This window comes from Pteropus vampyrus, unplaced genomic scaffold, assembly GCF_000151845.1.
Source record: "Pteropus vampyrus isolate Shadow unplaced genomic scaffold, Pvam_2.0 Scaffold84, whole genome shotgun sequence".
Taxonomy (NCBI): domain Eukaryota; kingdom Metazoa; phylum Chordata; class Mammalia; order Chiroptera; family Pteropodidae; genus Pteropus; species Pteropus vampyrus.
The window spans coordinates 5,184,913-5,205,435 of record NW_011888865.1 but is presented as its reverse complement, the minus strand read 5'-3'; the positions used below and the strand labels follow the sequence as shown (position 1 = coordinate 5,205,435).

At 32.9% G+C, this 20,523-nt stretch overlaps 1 pseudogene; it reads left to right on the top strand.

Moving 5' to 3' along the window:
- Nucleotides 1-8,959: 8,959 nt before the first annotated feature.
- On the top strand, nt 8,960-9,078 carry LOC111742008 (annotated as a pseudogene).
- The last annotated feature ends 11,445 nt before the right edge of the window (nt 9,079-20,523 follow it).

Sequence of the window (20,523 nt, the reverse complement as noted above, 5' to 3'; positions counted from 1 at the left end):
TTCCTTCTTTCCTTCCTTCCTTCCTTCTATGGTAAAATATACATGACATAAAATTTACCATTTTACTGTGTACAATTCAGTGGTATTTAGTATATTCATAATATTATGCAATTATTACAACTATCTAGCTCCAAAACAGTTTCATCAGCCAAGCTGAAAACCCTGTTTCCATTAAACAGTCCCACTCTCTTCCCTCCTTGCCCAACCACCTAATGACCACAAATCTTTCTTCTGCTTCTATGAATTTGGCTATTCTAGATATTTCATCATCATAAATGAGTGTTATGGGTTAAATTGTATCCCCCCTAAATATATGCTGAAGTCCTAAACCCAGTATCCCACAATGTGAACTTTGGAAATAGGGCTGTTACAGATGCAATTAAGATGAGGTCACTCTCGAGTTAGAGTGGACTCCTAACCCAATATGACTGGTGACTTTGTAAGAAGAGGAGAAGAGATGCAGCTATACAAGCAGAGAATGTGATGTGATACTACTGAGGCATTTTGCAGACAAATCACCAGAAGTGGGGAAAATGCACGAAAAGATTCTCCCCTCCAGATTTCAGAGGGAGCATGATTTTGCTAATATTTTGATCACAGATTTTTAGACTCCAGAACTGTTGTTTTAAGCCCTGCAGTGTGTGGTACTGTGTCATAGGAGCCCTAGGAAACTCATACATTGTGACCATACAATTTGTGGTTCTTTGTGTCTGGCTTTGTTCACTTAGTGTGTTTTCAAGCTTCGTCCATGATACTGTATATATTAGCATTTCATTTTTTAAAGAGCTCATTAGTATTCTGATGTGTGTATATACCACATTTTGTTTATCCATTCACCAGTTTGTGGACTAATCTGACTTTTTAAAAGTACTCTTTAAATTACAAATATGTAATAACTTTAATTAATATAACAGACATAATGAGATGTAAAAAGTCTGAGATTTAAAAATTAGTACATGTAAAACTAAATCCTTATGCCACTAACTAAAACTGATTTGAGGTAAGACCTTTCATCATCTTAATACTCTATAATTTATTATCACAATGGGAAAAATACCTGCCATGCCTCCAGAATTGTTTTTAAATGAATCATCTTCATAATTCTCCTAAGTCTAGTGCTTCTTAAACATAGACCCATTCTACATGTGTGATTTAGAATACTCTTAGTTGTTCACTCTCTATGAATCTCTATCTTAGCACATATCACAATGCATTGTAATTGCTTGTTTATTCTCCTCTATTAAAAAAAAATTTAGGCTGTGATAAAGAATAAAAAGTGTGTATTAAGCATAGGAGGGATTGCAATCTAGGACACAGATCCAGGTAACAATCTAAATTGTGCTCTAAGGGGAACAAAGAAAGGCAGGGTGTATATAGGGCAAAACCAAAAGAGCTATTCTTATTTCAGTCTTCCATGTAAATGAAGGATGTTGAATAGGTCAGCTGGGATTTGTTAGGCCTGTTATGTAAATGGAGGGTGCTGGTTGTCAAAATGAATGTCACTTTAAAGGTGAAGAATGCAAAGCGTCTGTTCACTATGTTGAGGAGGAGGTAAAGTTTCATATACATCTCTGTAGCAACCATGAATCCAGGTTCATCGTTTGGCCTTCAGCTGAGTTTAGCAACAGGTAAGCAATTTAACAATAGTTCCAAGAACTGAGACATGAGATGTGCATAGTCCCCATTTTTCACTGGCCTCCTGACTCCATTTTTAAGTGACTCTCTTAGCAATGCTTATTCCATTTTACTTTCTCCATTATCGTGTCTCTTCTCTTTAGACTTTGAGAGTAAGTACTGTGTCTCATTCATTGTGTAGCCCTTTGTATGCTTGACACATAGTGAGTTCTCAATAATTATTGCCTGATGGGGTGAATAAATATATGAATTAGCCTGGTCTGCTTTCCCTATTGGGAAGAATATCATTCTACCATTTTCCTGAGCATAGCATTACTTGGCAGCAGTACTAAACCTTAGCCCCACCTAGCCAATGAAGGATTAGTCGTCAACTTCAAGATTTAAGAGACTGAACCATGCTCACTTACTAGTAATTATGGCTATAAGCGAATGCTTAATTAGCGTCAACTTTGAGTTTTTTCTTTGCACATTTGCATCTCTGCTTCAACTTGTTTGTTTTTATATTGTCAAATATGTTTAGCTTCAAATACTCACTATTAGAAATTTGTATTTTTCCCCAAATCACCACATTTTAAAGAAATAGTGAATTAATCATCAAGAGAACACACAATTTCTTTTGGAAAGCCAATTATTGCCTAGAAATTGAATATCAAATTTGAAAAAGAAACATAGGATTATGATGAATTCAATGCAATGCATTCAACTTTCGTTGAGTATTTTTGCAAAGCACACAGATGTACCCTGTGTGAGATGAAAGTACAGATATGACATGACCTTAAGACCCAGAGTGCTAGACAAAATAGGCATCTACAGAATGAATCACAAGCTAAGATGAAATAGGCAGAATATAAGATATTTTTGGCAAGCACAGAGGTGTAAACGATGTATCCTGAAGGCCCAGAGGAAAGAAGTTTTAATTCTTAGTTAAGGAGAACTTCAGAAAATAAAGCTTCGATGAATAATAGTTATTTGAGCTGACTCACTTTGAAACAAAAATAACAAGAAATAACTTTTATTAAATGCTCGCAATGTTCCTAGTTCTCAGCTAAGAATCTTACATATTTTAACTCATTTAATCCTCATAGTCACGCTTGGGAATAAAACTATCATCAACATTTTAGAAATCAAAAAGCAAGGGGTCAAATCAACTAAATTTGGCTAAAGTCACATAGTTTTATGAGGCAGAACCAGAATTTAAATCAGTGAAATTTATAATATGTTTCTGTTATCATATAGTTCCTTGGATTGCCTCAATAATAGAGTTACCACACCTCCCAATTCTCTAGAATACTTAACAATGGTCTCATTGAGAGACAAAGTATATGATCACTATGCTTAATAAACTCCAATAGGTGAGAACAAAGCCTCCCCTGGATTCTCCCAAAGAAGTGGCATATCGGCCTAAGTGTATGATCTTCTTAGACAATATACTTTGACCTTACTTTACCTCTTATCCCAACTTGAGATTCTATTTTGACAAAAATCAAACTATGGTGTGTATGTGATTGTGTGTATGTGTATGTGTGTGTTTTCTTTTATTAAAAATGTAATAACTTAATACTGTAATCTTCACTGAGGCTCCAAGGCCAGTATTGTATTTACAATCTGACCTGGTGTCAGAAGAGGAAAATGTAGCCTTCAATTCCTGTTTTTCTCCAGCCAAAACTCTGTGGGAGACATTTATCTGAGGAAAGGAAAAAATAACTCAGAATGTATTTTATAAATACTGACTTCCAAACTGAAAGTGGTTCACCACTTTCTTTCAGCTCCTTGGAAAGAAATAACAGAATGAAGTCTTTTTTCAGTTGGTAAGCATTCTAAAATACTAAAAATATATGCTTGAGTAGGAGAAAATTGGAACTCGCAACAGTTCTACAGGATCTACAACTTTTAGTAATGCACAGTTTAACATCGTGAATTGTCAAAGCTTCTTTTACGGAAAAATACAGGAAAAAAATGTCCATTATCGGTGAGTGTTAAAAGATTTAACACTCACCAATAATAACAGTATAATTTCACTCTAAATGGTGTGGTCTGTAGAAATATTGCCAAATCTCTCTTTTATGACCAATAGACATTACTAATGAGCTTTGGCATACTTCTAGGGATGCTTATCACCAAGAAGTGTGTGTGTGTGTGTGTGTGTGTGTGTGTGTAATACTAAAGCATTTTATCATGATCTCCTTATGTTCTTTCTCCAAAAGGCCAAGGACATTGAACTTTACTATTTTTCACGTAGGCTTTTTTTTAAAGGATTCTGTGGTTTCCAAAGTGATAGAGATAACTTTACAGTATAAATTCTACTGCATTTAAAATATATTCTTCTCATACCCGATAGTTAAGGACATTATGATATATAAAAGAAAGATTACATGTGTACATCAGAGCTAATGTGAGTGACCAAAAAGATTTCCAAAAATGGGTACTGGTAAAATATATTTTTGAATAATAGTAAAGCATGTATTCAACGGGACAAGGTCTGTCCCATTATAAATTTAGAAAGTACACATTTTCTATTATATATTTAATACTCTTGAAGATACTTTTACATTTTTAAGAGAATATTCACTAGTCAGCTAAACTTCCCAAGTTTCCCCACTTTTCAGAAATATCAAATAGAATGATATTTGGAATTTCCTTGCATGCCTCTTGCCCTTGATGTAATTAACCTCAGTAAAATATTTTTAAAGCAGCACTTTTGGTTTATAGTGCAGCTACATTGGTAGTGGTGATCATTATGCATTATAATGATGGAAGAAAATAGTTGAAGGATAATTAATTAACATAGTGGTTAGAAAAAAATAGTTGAAGGATAATTAATTAACATACCAAACAAATACAGGTGAAAAAATGTTAATATGTGTTAGTATTTTCTCCAATAGCTATATTAGCTGTCAAATTCAGTGTTTAATATATTCTACTCTCTTCCAAAAATATATCTCCTTTAAAATGGCTTTGGGAATAGAGGTTTATGTAATCATTGAATATTTTAAGATTTTGTAGGAATGGTCATTTTTAAAATGTATGCTAGCAGTGAAACTCCAGCTAAGATGAAATCTGTCATATTGTAGTTTTAAATAAATCATCCAAACTTTTCCCATATCACTGAGAAAAGTTAGAAAAAAAAAGAAAAACATTTGTTTGCCAAATAAATTACTGTAAAATGTTGAATGTGAAATGAAAATGTACAATTGAGCTATTATATAAACAAAAACTTAAAAAGCCCAATAGTGTTATTAATAGTATTTTAGATTTGATTTATGTAAGAACTCCCCACAATAAGTAAGGCTTCCTCTATGGCCCCAAAGTACCTTGTATTTATTTCTTTCATAGTGTATACTATGTACTGTTTATAGGCCATTCTTGAAATTAGGCACTGAATTATTCATTTACAGCTTTATTAATATATATTTTATATGCATTAACTGCACATACATGAAGAGTACACTTTGATCAGCACTCACCCACGAAACAAACAGCACCATCAAGATAATGAACATATCCATGACTCCCAAAGTCTCCTTATGTCTTTTTACTTCCTTCTTCTCTTCCCTACCCTTGCCTATCTAGAAGTAGACACTGATCTATTTTCTGTCTTTAGTTTAATTTTTAAGTTCAAGACTTATATGAATGAAATTGTATAACACATATTCTTCTTTGTCTGGCTTAGTTCCTTCACCATGCTATTTTGGGATTCATCCATTTGGTTCAATGTGTCAATAGCCCAGTTCTTTTTTATGGCTGAGTAATATTTATTTGAATGGTTATGTCACAACCTGTTTATCTATTCATCTGTTGGTGGATATTTGGGTTGTCTCCAAATAAAGCTGCTATAAATATTTATAAACAAGGTTTATATATAAATATATGTTCCCATTTTTTTTTTTTTTGACTAAAAAAAGATGTGGAATGGACAGGTCAAATGATGGACATGAATTTAAATTTTCAAGGATTTTTATTTTCTAAGTGAGTTTATCATTTTACATTTTCTGCCATCATTCTATGACAATTCTAGTTCTTTGACATAGTTACCAACACTTGATGTAGTCAGGTTTTTTGTTTGGTTTGCCATGCCAGTGGGAAGGTGGTAGTATCTCTTATGGTTTTAGTTTTCATTTCTCTAATGACAAGTATAGTTGAATAAATTTTCATGCATTTAATTCCCATTCTTTTACCTCATTAAGTAGACTGTACATTTTTTAATTGACATCTTTGTCTTCTAATAATTGAGTTATGAGAGTTCTTCATATAATTCAGATACAAGTCCTTGGATATGCTTTGAAGGTCACTTTTTTGCAGTCTATGCTTATCTTTTCATGTTTAGCAGGTTATTCTGGAAAAGCAAAAATTTAATTTTCAAAGTCCAATTTATATTTTTTCTTTGATAATGTTTTTGTATCATACTTAGTAAATCTTTGACAAACTCCAAAAAATTATTATTTTCTGCTATGATTTATTGTAGAAATTTTATCATTTTAGCTTTTACATTTAAATCTATAATCCATCTCCAGTTTATTTATGTGCAAGTTTGAGATAAAAACTGAATTTCATTTTACGATGGGAGGGGGTTATACTTTTTCCACTAGATTGTTTTGGGACCTTTGCCAAACATCAATTTACTATATCTGTGAAGGGCTATTAATGGACTCTATTCTGTTTAATTGATCAATTTGTCTATCTTTATGATATCATTTTGTTTTGACTACTATAGCTTCATAATTAGTTTTAAAGTAAAGGAGTTTTAGTCTTTTCAGGTTGTTCATCTTTTTCAAATATGTTTTGGCTACTCTAGGTCTCTGTATTTTGATATAAAGTTTAGAATTAGTTTTAAATTTTCTGCAAATAAACAGCTGATATTTTGATTAGTAGTGCATTGACTCTATAAGCCAGTTTGGGGAGAATTCGCATTTTAACAATATTGAGTTTTCTAATCCATGCGTATCATATATCTTTTCATTTTTTATCTCTAATTTATCAACAATGTTTTGTAGTTGTCAGTATATACATATTCCATATTTTTTTGTCAAATTTGTCTCTAAATATACTGTTTTTAATGCTATCATAGAGGAATTTTTAAATGTCAATTTCTGTTGCTAAAATACAGAAATATCATTACTTTTTAATATTGACCATTTATATTGCAGCATGCTATATTCACTTATCAGTTCTAGAAGTCTTATTTGTAGATCCCATAAAATTTTTACACAATCAGGTTGTCTACAAATAAAAACAAATATATTTCTACTTTTTTTTAAATAAATTTTTGGGTAATTTTTTAATGATTACATTGAACTTGGTTATAACTTTTCATTTGGTATTTCAGTTATTGATTTGAGATTTATTGTGAAAAATTTTAACTTATAGTCCACTAAAAAAACAGTAAACAGTGTATTTCAATCTATACCTCTAGCCTTAGTCTTATTTTTTAATAAATTTTATTTCTATATATGTTTTAAATAGCAAAATACATTAATTTTACCTTACACTATAAAGTACTTATAATAAGATTAAAATTGGGAAAATTTGCTTTATAATTTTCAACATAATATGTGTTAGCAAATATATTTATGTTATTCTTCATTCATCTGTGTAGATCTAGATTTCACTCTGGTATAATTTTCATTTTGCCTACGTGGAAAATTTTTTTTATTGTTTCTTGTAATTACGACACAGAAAAAGCATGAAAGTGAGTCCCAAAGTGAGAGAAAATTACTAGAAACCACTTCAAACATGACAGGCTTAATATAATTAGTAGACATCTAGTAAAATAATTATTATAGCAATATCCCATATATACAGGAAAGTTTGAGAATGTTAGGGAGAGACACAGCAGATATAACAAAGACCCAGAAAGACTATTGTGTTAATGGTTTCAGAAAGAGGATAGACTGTTATGAGCCAAAATGACATATCAAAGCACTTTTAAGAAATTGTATCTAAATTTTATAGAAGAAAATATTTTAAATAAATAACAAAGGTAACACTTTATTATTGGTATACAATTATTATATACAAGTAGATTGAAAAGATGTGAAATGACTGTCCAGATTTGGGTACTGTCAGGTACGATGAAATAGAGCGGATATACCTGATAAATTACATGCATGAAGTAAGATGAGGTAGGAAAGAGAATGATGGTAAGGAGTATTTAGGAGTATGGACTGAAGGTAGAGTATAGGAAAAGTGCATCATCCCAGAGGAAGATGGTACTAGAGTATTAAACAAGACCAAATTAATTGTCATGTCTGAGTAAGAAAAAGGCTGTGATTGTTTGATAAATACAAGACTTTGCATAATAAAGTGAAGAGAGTAAAATATCCAACTCAGTTCTCTTTCTGTTAAGCCATTGAAAATTCCTTAAGCACACTTAGTTGCTGCCTAGTCTTTATTCTCAAAGAACATAGAGCATATCTCATGTATTATTAAATATCTCAGAATTCTACCTTTCACCGCTTTCCACTACTACTAACAAGCCACCATCATCCTTCACATAGTTTATTGCATTCAAATCTTAATCATTGTTCACTTTCATCATTTTTTACCTACTATCTATTCTCTTCCCAGCAGCCAATTCCTCTCAACTTCTACCCAAAATATTCCAAAAAAGTCTTTTTTTTTTTTTTGGTCATTTAATTCAGGATAAAATCCAGTTTCTTTATTATCAACTATAAGGCCCTGTAACTTCTAACCTTGTTACTGCCACTCTCATCTTTACTGCTTTTCTACTAACGTACCAAATAACATTCCTAAATCAAGGTCTTTGTACATTTTTATTTCATGTTTCTTCTTGAAAATACACCTATGGCCTGCTCTCTCATTTCTTTCATATGTCTCTCAAAATGTCATCTTATTAGTATGGCCTTCCCTAAACCCCTTTTATAAGATACTTATGCTTCAGAAGAATGAAAGTATTTGAAGAAAGAAATGATAAAACCACAAAAAGAAATAGACAAATCTACTATTATAGTGGGAGAATTCAGCACCTTTCTGTCAGTAATTGATAAACAGTCTATAAATAAGTTAGGATACTGTTGAACAGCACAATCAATTGACTTGATCTAATTGACATTTAGGGAATATTCGATCCAACAACAGCAGCATACGTATTCTTAAACTCACATGAAACATTCACCAAGATAGACTACATTGCGTGCCATGAATCGTCCTTTAACAAATTCAAAAAAATCAAAATCACGTAACGTATATCTTTAGAGCACAATAGAACTAAACTAGAAACCAATGATAAAAGATACTGGGAAAATATCCAAGTATTTGTAAATTAAACAATAAACTTTTAAATAGCACATAGTAGAGAAGAAGTCTTGTCTACAGACGTGCTACCCTGAACAAGCCTGATCCTGTCTGATCTCGGAAACTAAGCAGAGTCAGGCCTGGTTAGTATTTGGATGAGAAACCACCTAGGAAGACCAGGTGCTGTAGGCATAAAAATAATAATAATAATAAGGGATTGTAAGCTGACAAGGTCCTTACAATCTGTGAAGTCAACCAAGGGTTGCTTCGCCTAAAAAAAAAAAAAAGAAGAAGAAGAAGAAGAGGTCTTAAGAGACATTTAAAATATTTTAACCAAAAATGAAAATAGAACTTATCAAAATGTATGTGATGTGGCAAAAGCAGTAATTATAGGAAAAGAGGGTTAAATGTATACATTAGAAGAGAAGAAAGATTTAAAAATCATTTATCTAAACTTCTACCTAAAGAGAACTGTTAAACTAAAGCATGCTGAAGTAAACAAATAATAAATTTAGAGTAGAAATCAAAAAAATTGAAACCAGCAAAATAATTTTTAAAAAGCAATGAAACGAAAAGCTGGTTCTTTAAAAGAATGAAATTGATAAATTTCTGGCTAGGCAAACCAAGATAAAAAGGCAGAAAACACAAATTACCAATATCAGAAATGAAAGAGACTTATTATTTCTGATCCCATGCATGTTAAAACAATAGTAAAGGATTACTATGAACAACTCTGTGCCTCAAAATTTGAAAACTTAGATAAAATTGACCAATTTCTTGAAAGACTAGAATTATTGACTAAGCATCTCCAAACTCCAATCTCTGTCTCCTCTACTGTTTAAGGCTATTGTGTTTTGTTTAAGCACAGCTTCCTTGTGCAGACCACAAGAAATTGCTTCAAGGCAGTACACAAGGTTGATGGTGGGACACATGTCATTTACTTTCCTTCTTTAAGGAATTTATGTATCTTGTCTAATTTATTAAACAATTTGTTTTCCATATTATTACATTTTTATATTTTTATATTTGTTTAGGATAGGAAGCTGTTCTTAGCCCTGTTAATATCATAGCTAGCTTTGGTAGACTTTTAATTTTATATCTAACACAATCCTGAATTTATACTTCTTATTTACCAAACTCAAGTTTTTTTGTTCACCTATGCACAAATCATTCTCCTAATAAAACTTCAGAACATATAGATATTTTTTGTTTTCAATTATAACATATTCTTAATGCTATATGATACTTTATTACCCATAATTCCAATCCTCCTTTTTCTTGATTAAATAAATTTCCACATTCATGTAAACAACTAGAAGAGAGCTGAGATATAAACCAAAGTCTCTTATCTTCTCTTTCTCTTCCCATTGCATGTTCTATTAAAAAAATAAGAATAAGATGGGTAAGACATAGAAATGAACAAAGAGAAACAGCATTTCTTTGAAAAGGAACATAAATATACTTGTAAATCAGAATCAATAGAAAATCTTAGTCAAAAAACATTATTGTGTTAATCTGTTTTTCTACTATCTACTGGATTATTTACTTCTGAATGACCACCATGTATGAGACATCACAAATAAATTAGGATCTTTTTTCAGTTGGAGTGACAAGTTTATGTGTGAAGGTTAACAGAGAAAAGGGGAGGGGATGATGCATGTGGAAGTAGGAAACCTAGGAGAGAGATTTTATAATTTCTTAAGTTATGAGATCCAACACCCAAATTTACAAGAATGTAGAAACTAAATTATAACCCTCTTATTCAGTGTTTCTCTCTCATCAGCATCTGATACACATAAATTACAAACACTAGTGTCCACTTCCTTTGAATAGCTTCCATTTCCTGGCTGCTGTTATGTCTGCCAGGCTTCTGATTCTCTAGAAACCCATTCTATCATTCTTATTAATACAAATACTTAATGCAGTACCTAAGATGCTTACAATTTAGCTAATGAAGCTGCAGGGTACTTGTGTAAATAGAAAATGTCTATTTTACCCAACTATCTGAAACTTCTCTAAAGAATAGTCTGTTCCTTTGAAAAGCATCTTTAGGCTTTTAAAATTTTAGAAACATAGCTCAATCTTATGTTCAGTAGTAGTCTGCTTTTGAGTTTGCCTGTTCTCAAGGAATAGGAACACTGGCAGCTGCCTCAGTGCTCTATGATCATGAGGAACTGTGTCCCAGTGCGTGAAGCTGTCTGAAGTGCTTTCCTTTAATTATGAGTATTGATTGCATGCACCCAGGTCCACTGAGAATTCCAATTCCATATGTAGTGTAAAACAGCCATCTTTGTGGATTTAAACCAATGTCTTCCCTTGGGCTCGATACAACTGCCCTGTGAATATTACACAAGGCTTTTGCCTGCACCTCCAAATATTGATAGCATTGGATTGAGTTAGCATACATAGTATTTCTACAGGCAGTACCACATTCACACAATGTTAGCTCACAAGTATTTTCTTTCATTCATACATTCAAGGATAAGTCTGAGATTAATTCAAGAGTTTTTAAAAATTATTTTTGTATTTTATTAAATTTATTGGGGTGCCATTGGCTAATAATATTATATAAGTTTTTAAGTGTTCAATTCTATAATACACCATCTGAATATTGTGTGTTCACCACCCAAAGTCAAGTCTCCTTCTGTTGCCATATATTTGACCCCCTTTACCCTGTTCTATCTTCCCCCCAACCTCCTTTTTCTTTGGTAACTACCATACTGTTGTCTGTCTGTATGCGTTTTTGTTTGTTTGCTAGTCTTATTTGTTCATTTGTTGCTTTCTGTTTTATATCCCACATCTGAATGAAACCATATTGTTCTTGATTTTTTCATCTTGACTTATTTCATTTAGTGTGATATTTTCAAGATCTATTCATGTTGTCACAAATGGCAATATTTCATCTTTTTATGGCTGATGAGTATTTCATTGTGTACATGTACCACATCTTCTTTATTTAATCTATAGAAAGACACTGCGGTTGTTTCCATGTTTTGTCCACTGTGAATAATGCTGCAGTGAACATAGGGGGACATATATCTTTATGAATAAATGTTTTTAAATTTTTGGGGTAGATACCCAGAAGAGAGATTATTGGATCATATCATAAGTCTATTTTTAATTTTTGAGAAACCTCCATACTATTTTCAATAGTGGCTGTACCAATTTATATTCCCACAAGCAGAGTATGAGGGTTCTTTCTCTGCACAACCTCTCCAACACTTGTTATAACCAGTCCTGTTGATGATAGTCATTCTAACAGCTGTGAGGTGGTATCTCATTGTTGTTTTGATCTGCATTTTTCTAATAGTAATGTTGAACATCTTTATATATAAATCTGTTGGCCATTTATATGCTTTCTTAAGTGGTGTTCAGGTCCTTTGACCATTTTTCAATTAGATTGTTTGATTTTTTTCTTGTTGAGTTGTATGAGTTCTTTATATATTGTATATTAACCCGTCTTTGGAAGTATCGTTTGCAAATATCTTCTCCCATTCAGTTGGTTGTCTTTTTGTATTGTTGATGGTTTCTTTTGCTGTGCAGAAGCTTTTTAGTTTGATATAGTCCCATTCATTTATTTTTGCTTTTACTTCCCTTCCTTTGGGGTCAAATTTATAAAATCTTCTCTAAGACCAAGGTTCATAAGTTTAATAACTATGTTATCTTCTATCTATTTTATTGTTTCAGATATTATATTTAAGACTCTGATCCCCTTTGAGTTAATTTTTGTGTGTGGTGACGAATGGCAGTCTAGTTTCATTTGTTCGAATGTGGCTTTCTAATTTCCCCAGTACCATTTTTTGAAGCAGATTTCTTTTTTCATTGTCTGTTTTTGGTTCTTTTCTCAAAAATTATTTGCCCATATATATATTATGGGTTTATCTCTGGGCTCTCAGTTCGGTTCCATTGGTCTGTGTGTCTATTTTTCTGCCACTACCATGTTGTTTTGATTATTGTCACTTCGTAGTATAATTTGAAGTCTGGCTTTGTTCTTTTTTTCCCAGAATTGCTTTGGCTATTCAGGGCCTTTTGTGGTTCCACACAAATCTGATGAATTTTTTGTTTTATTTCATTGAAAAATGCCATTGGGAATTTGATGGGGATTGCATAAATCTGTATATAGCTTAGGGTAATATGGCCATTTAAGCTATATTCATTCTTGTAATCCTTGAACATGGAGTAGCTTTTCATTTTTTTATGTCTTCTTCAATTTCTTTTAATAATGTCTTACAGTTTTTAGTGTATAAGTCCTTCACATGCTCTGTTAAGTCTATTCCTAGGAATTTTATTCTTTTTGTTGCAATTGGAAATGAATTTTTTTTCATTTCTGAAATTTTATTGCTTGTATATAGGAACACAATGAAGTTTTATAAATTGATTTTTGTATCCTCCAACTTTGTTTTATTGAAATCAAATATTCAAACTATAGAATGAAAGAAATCACCAGCCAAAAATAATATATCCAGCAAAGTTATCCTTTAGATGTGATGATGAAATGAAGATTTTTCCAGACATACAGAAGCTGAGGGAACTCACCACCACAATACCTACATTATAGTAAATACAGAAAGGTGTTATTATACCTGAAACAAAAGGACAAAAGGATACAACACTATAAGACGATTCACAGACAGAAATAGGAAATTGCAACCTTTGTTCACAATAGGGTATTATACATTTAAATGTAATATAAAGGTTAAAAGAGGTAAAAACATTTTTTAAAAAAGAGAACACAATAGCTATTGCAATTTGGAAATGAATCACAGCATAAAAAGGGGTAATTTGTGACAACAAAAACATAAAAGGGGAGGAAGTAAAGTTCTGAATTTTTACATGAGAATGGAGATAAGATGCAATCAGAAGAAAAAGGACTACTATATATATAAAACTTACTTTTACATAAACCTAAATATAACCACACACACACACATATCTAGAACTGAGATACATAAAAAAGAGGGAACAGAGAAAAAATTATAGAATACCACCAACCTAAAATAATGGACAGAAATACAAAGGACGGGGGAATGGAGACACAGAATTATCAGAAAACAAAAGATAAAATGGCTATAGGAAATCCTCATATATCAATAATCACCCTAAATGTAAATGGTTTTATATCACCTATAAAAAGGCACAGAGTAGCGAATTGGATCAAAAACAACATAACCTGGCTATATGCTGCCTTCAGGAGACACATCTTAGTTGCAAGGACAAATATAGATTCAAAGTGAAAGGGTAGAAAATGATACTCCATACTGAAAGCAAATGGCTTTCAAGTGTAACCGTACTTATATCTGACAAAATAGATTAAAAAGGTAACAAGAGACAAAAAGTACATTTTATAATGATAAAGGGGACAGCACATCAAGAAGACATAATACTTACCACTATCAATGTACCCAATCTGAGAGTACCAAAATACATCAAGCAACTAACTACTAAAGGGAAAAGCTGACAAGATCATAATTATACTAGAGGACCTAAATACGCCCATTGACAGCTATGGGTAGATCATCCATATGAAAATCAATAAGGAAATATTGGCCTTAAATGACATATTAGGCCAAATAGACATAATTGATATTGATAGGGCCTTCCATCCCAGAATACCAGATTATACATTCTTCTCTAGTGTACATGGAACATTCTCAAGGATAGACCATATGTTGGTACACAAAACTAGCCTCAACAAATTTAAAGAGATTGAAATTATACTAAGCATATTCTCCAACCACAATGCTTTGAAATTGGAAGTTAACTGCAAAAAGAAAGCAATATAAACCACAAACATGTGTACGTTAAACAACATGCTACTAAACAGTGACTGGGTTAAAGAAGAAATAAAAGAAGAGTTCAAAAAATACATAGAAACAAATGAGAATGACAGAATGACATCAAAATTTGGGGGCATCAGGAAGATTCTACTTACAACACTTAGACAAAGAATGTCAGTATGTCTAAAGTCACTAAGGCTGTGAGACTAGGGAATGGCAAAATGTGCAGTGGCTTCTAATGATTCTACCCAGAAGAAACACGTGGCACTTTTACTCACTTTTTTTTTTTTTTTTTTTTACAAAAGCCAACACACATTGGCCATGCCTAATTTCTAAAGGAGCTAGGAGATACAACTTACCATGGGCCTAAAAGAAATAGAACATTTTGTACACAGTAAACTAAATACCACAATGAGATTGTATGGAGGTATTTTCAGCAATTTGGAACTCTATATGTACATGGAGCATCACTGTCTATATAAGGGGTTAGCACACTATGGTCATGGACAAGTTCTAGCCTACTGCCTGAATTTATAAATAATGTTTTATTGGAACATAGCCACACCCGTTAATTTATGTATTGTCTATGCCTGCTTTCACACTACAATGACAGCTGAATAGTTTAAATTAAGACCATGTGGCCTGCAATTCTTAAAATATTTATTATAAACTGCCTCACAATATATATTTTCTTCTATTTTAAAATTATATTTTGACTAAAAGTGGTAAATACATTTACTAAATTTTTAATAGATTTGGTCATTTAATATATTTCCATTCAGTCAATATGGTAATTTTAATCATATAATGTCCTTCGTTTCCTAAAAATAAGTAGAAATCTGTAATCACTAGATATTGTGAAATAATTTCTATTCTGTCTTGATATAGATTCAGCTTCTTCTAGAGTCCTATAATTATCTCTAAGTAACCCCCAAAATGACAAAAAGTGATTAAAAGGATCCTCACTTCAAATGTCTGTCCTAATACCAACAGCTCTGCATAGATGGTCTCACCTGAAATACAACTATTAATTGTGAGAATTAACATTTCTTGAACATATTACTTTTGAAACGATGTTTTGAGCATGTTACTTTGATATCTCTTTTAATTCTCTTCAAGAGACTCTGCCTCCAGCACCACAGAAATGGGCAGGCATATGACCAAAGGAAGGCTAATGGGAGTCCCTCTGCAAAGAATAATATGAGTACTGGAGTAGGATCTTTTTCCTTCTGAGATAGTAAAATTTAGGGACCAGATGGGCCTGGACCTATTGTGGAGTACTGTCTTAGTCAATTTGAGCTGCTATGATAGAATACGATGGACTTGGCAGCTTAAACAACATTTATTTCTCCTAGTTCTTGAGTACAGGAAGACCATGAACAAGGTACCAGTTGATTCATTTCCTGGTGAGAGCTCTCTTGTCGATGTCTGCCTTCCTGTATCTTCTCATGGTGGGGAGAGAGAAAACCAACTCTTTGGTATCTTCTTGTGAGGACACTAATCTTATCATAAGTATCCCACCTTCGCAATCTCATTTAAACCTAATTACCTCCCAAAGGCCTTACCTCCAAATATCATCACACTGGGTGTTAGGGTTATATGAATTTGGGGGAAATACAAATGTTCAGTCTATAGGAGAGATCTTTTCATCAGAGGCTGAGAGAGAAGGGACTCAACACAAAGGGCAACAGAGGCCACAAATGGAAGAGACACACAGACAGTCCTGAATACCTTGTTTTAGCATCTGATCCAGCATATCTGAACTGGGGTATCTTACTTACATTGTACAATGAAAAACAGATTCCTCTTGCTCCAAGTTTGTTCATGTCTTTTGAAAGTAAAATATTCCTGGGAAAAGTAAAAATGTCCAGCCTTGAAGAGAAAGGAATTTCTTATAACTTTTTCCTGATTGAAAATTTAAACATTGAGAAGGAAAAGACTGTTAAAAGACACCAGGTAAGAATAATGTATAGAAGGTGGAACTTGGAAGATTGATTTCATAGTTTTTTTTCTCAGGCCTAACATCAGTTATACACATAGGGAACAGATACTTATTTATATAGTGAACTTAACAGTGTTTAAAAAAAAAAAAACAAAACAAAAGAGCCCTGCCTCAAATGCCTCTCCTACTATCAGCAGCTCTGCATTGCACTACGAGGCCAAACCTCTTTGTTTTCCACCAACACTTTAATATGGGCCCAAAGTCTATTTGATCTTTTTTGTATCCTGTTTATCCTCAACACCTAGCTCATGATTCCATCTATGAAATGCATAAATATTATTATTTTATTTATTTTTATTATTTATTATTTATATATTTATGCCTACAGCACGTGGTCTTCCTAGGTGGTCTCCCACCCAAGTACTAACTAGACTGACCCTGCTTAGCTTCCATGATCAGACATCAGCTTGTCAGGGTGGCATGGCCATAGACATTGACTGTGGCTCACTGGGGTGCGAACCGAGGACTTCTGCGTGTAAAGCAGACGTGCTAACCACTACATATGGAACCACATCCAATATTATTTTTTTGATGTTTGTATTTATCATTAAATACATTAGTAATTTGACATATCTTAACAAGATTAAATTTTGAAAGAGACTTTTAATTGTTCAACCATAATTACTTACAATCATTCAAATTTGGTGTGATGCTCACCGGAGAGATATTTGGAGATGTGGGACCAGTTTTGAAAGGTTTATTGAGAAGATTACAGAGTTTAAAATCAGGCAGAGCTGCATTCACTAGCTGGGCCCAATGAGATAAGTTTAATTTCTCTAGATCTCAATTTCTTACATAACTCATGAGAATACTATATATAAATGGATGTCTACTATTTAATATGTTGAACTTTAACCAATAGACAGCCAGATACTTTTCTAGCAAAATGAGTTTTTTTCAGGAACAACAAAGAATTGCAATTCTGGACATGCAGTCTAATGGTGAACCACTTGCAAGTTCAAAGAAACAAAGGAAAGGGACATTCTTTTATGAACTTGGGCCAGCTGTTGTGAATGAAGAGTCTATTGGAGGAAACTAAAAGTTTGAAGTATAGTGACTTTTTATTGGCTGAGTTATGTCAGTCTCCCATTCACTGAGCTGTTACTGGGCAAAGAGGAGTCTTTTCTTCCTCCTGCTGAGGAAGTAATGTGGTATCACATCTTGTCAGAGATGCAAGGTACCTACTTTCTTCCTGTTTGGGTAGTAGTGTGTGTTGAGCAACAAGTGTGTAAGTTCTTTTTTCTAGACACCTGACTGCGTTTTTTATACAGTTTGTTTTCACAATGCTAAGCCTCAAGTTTTTACCTATTTACTATAGGTGATATAAATACAATGTTATTTTGAAGTTTAAATAAAATCTTATGTGAGGTACCAACACAGTGGCTCTCATATGGTAGGTACTCAATGAATTTTTTTTATCTTCTGTCAAAGCATGTTACTAAATACCCCAATTTTATTCAAATGTCTTCAAATTTGAAAAGTACCTAGGCTTAATCAGAATTTGTCTTTAGTTGCCCTATTACCTCTTTCAGAGATTCTTCATGGGAACTCACCCTTCATAGTGTTTAGCAATGTATAAAGTGGGTTTGCATGTATTACCTTAGGTAGCAGATTTTATTATCCATATTTTACAGATAAAGGAAATGTGTTCGGAGAACTCACTGCTCTCTAATGTGAATATGTTTCCATGCTTATGTTGACTTTGTGGAAAGTCTTTGCAATTGTCTTCCTTGTCAATTGTGTACCTTTTACAGTCCTTGGTAAATACTTTCTTAAGGTCTAATATTGCTGATGCTTTGAGAAAAATGGTAACTTGCCTAATAGATTTGTAAATTAAATTTCCCCCTCTTTTTTAATGTTTCACACTTAACAGTGTTCCTAATATAATCTTTCTCCCCCCAGGCCTGGAAATTTCATATGCTTTACTTGGTTTGCATTTTTAAAACAATGCATGCGTTTGCAATACACTGAGACCTCTGGCTCAGATAACAAGACTTTTCCCGTATCCATATGGAAATAATTAAATAAAAAACACATCAAAAAACTCTCTTTACATGAGAAACCTGAGATTCACACATTTTTATAAATTCTGAACCATGCTTTTGGTCATTTGTTTTTCACTATTTCTCCATAAGCCATTTCATCCAGTCCATTAATCATGATTTAAAAAAATATATTCTCTGAATTTCCAATGAGTTTGACTTTATCTTTTGATAATGAGGTGTTCAAAACCCAGTTTATGTTCCAAGAAGAATGTCAGTTATCCAATAAAGATGAAATACTTATCACTTAACCCATTGTTTTAATCCATGCCATGCTATAAGCATAAAATAATTTTAACTACACACTTTAAAAGAGTTAAATATTTTCTTATTTTACTTCTGGAAAAAGTAAATCATAGAGATTAGCCAGAAAGGCTATGATAGAGGATTTGAGAGCTCCTTTTATTCTAAAACAATAGAATAACTTGAAAAATATTTGCGTTTACCTTATTGTCATGCCCCCAACATTCTTGATAGTAAGTTTCTTTTTGTATTAACACATCCCAAATTTGTTCTCAGCCAACACCTTATCCCTGAAATAGCTAAGGTTTCTTCTCTCGACGATCTATTCATCTTCTTTAAAGCCCCAAGAAACCCAAAGCCTTCCAAGATCATTAAATCTTTCAACTTCTTGGTCTACCACGCTTCATTTCTAAATTCTACTTTCAGTTCATATTCTCATTCCCATATCTTCAGAGCCTCAAGCCTTTTGTCCCTCTACCTCAATTTTTTTTGAACAATATTTATTGAATTCTTAACATGTGCTTTGCTTGCATTATCTTTTTTTTTAATTGAACATTAATCCTGTGAGTTAAGTGGTATCATTCTCCCTTTATAAAGTGAGGAAACTGGTATTCAGAAGGATTGAGTTGTAATAGTTAGGCACGAATCAGAAGACAAATCACACCAGTTATTTTAAAAGAGATAATCCAATATAAGGAACTGTTACGTATTTGTAAATAATTGGTAAGTGAGTAACTAAGCATTAAAAAAGGAACACTAAGGTGTGTAGATGTATCAAAAACAGGAAGCAGTAAGAGAAGCTAAAACTCATTTTTCTCTAAGTGACTGCTGTTTGGCAGGTGTTCCTGTCTATAAGTTAAAAGAAAGGGTCTGTGGAGATGAAACCCAAGCCTTTAATGAGAGGTTCCAACTCGTTGATACTGATGGCTTTGAGTGTTAAAAAACCTTGATCCTAAATTTGACTGCTTCTAACAAACTCCTGCTGCCACAACGAAGAAGAAACTTTGCTGGTAAGGAAATCCAACCACAAATAACCAGGAAGCAAACTGGGTGGAGAATATCCCTGATATCTCCTCCAGCCTTTCCTCTAACCAGTATTCTATTGCTAGAGCCTTCTAGGAAGCCAGATGACAAAAGATAAATGTGGTTTGTGGAATTCCATCTTAGTATCATGGAATAGAGTATAGAGGGTGGATATGAAGAAGAGAAACAATAGCTTAATAACTGATATGGTTCACCTGTTTGCCTCTTAAGAAACCATAACACCCTTCAACACACATTTAAATTTTTATAAATCAACAATAGCAGCGTTAGATTCCAAACAACAAGATGGAACAATATTTTGCTCACAACCTTTCCTCAAAGTGAGGAGACACAATCTAAGCAGTCATTGTGTTCATCTCTGGAAAACAGTTACACCATCCATCTTAGGGCTCTGTTATTTTACTTCTTGATTCAGCCATAGTCCCATTGCTACATTTTTGATCTCTGCTGTGAAATGAGTTCCTTGATCAGACACAATTTTATAAAGAATATCTTGACAGTGAATATGGCCTTCCATAAACGTATGGAT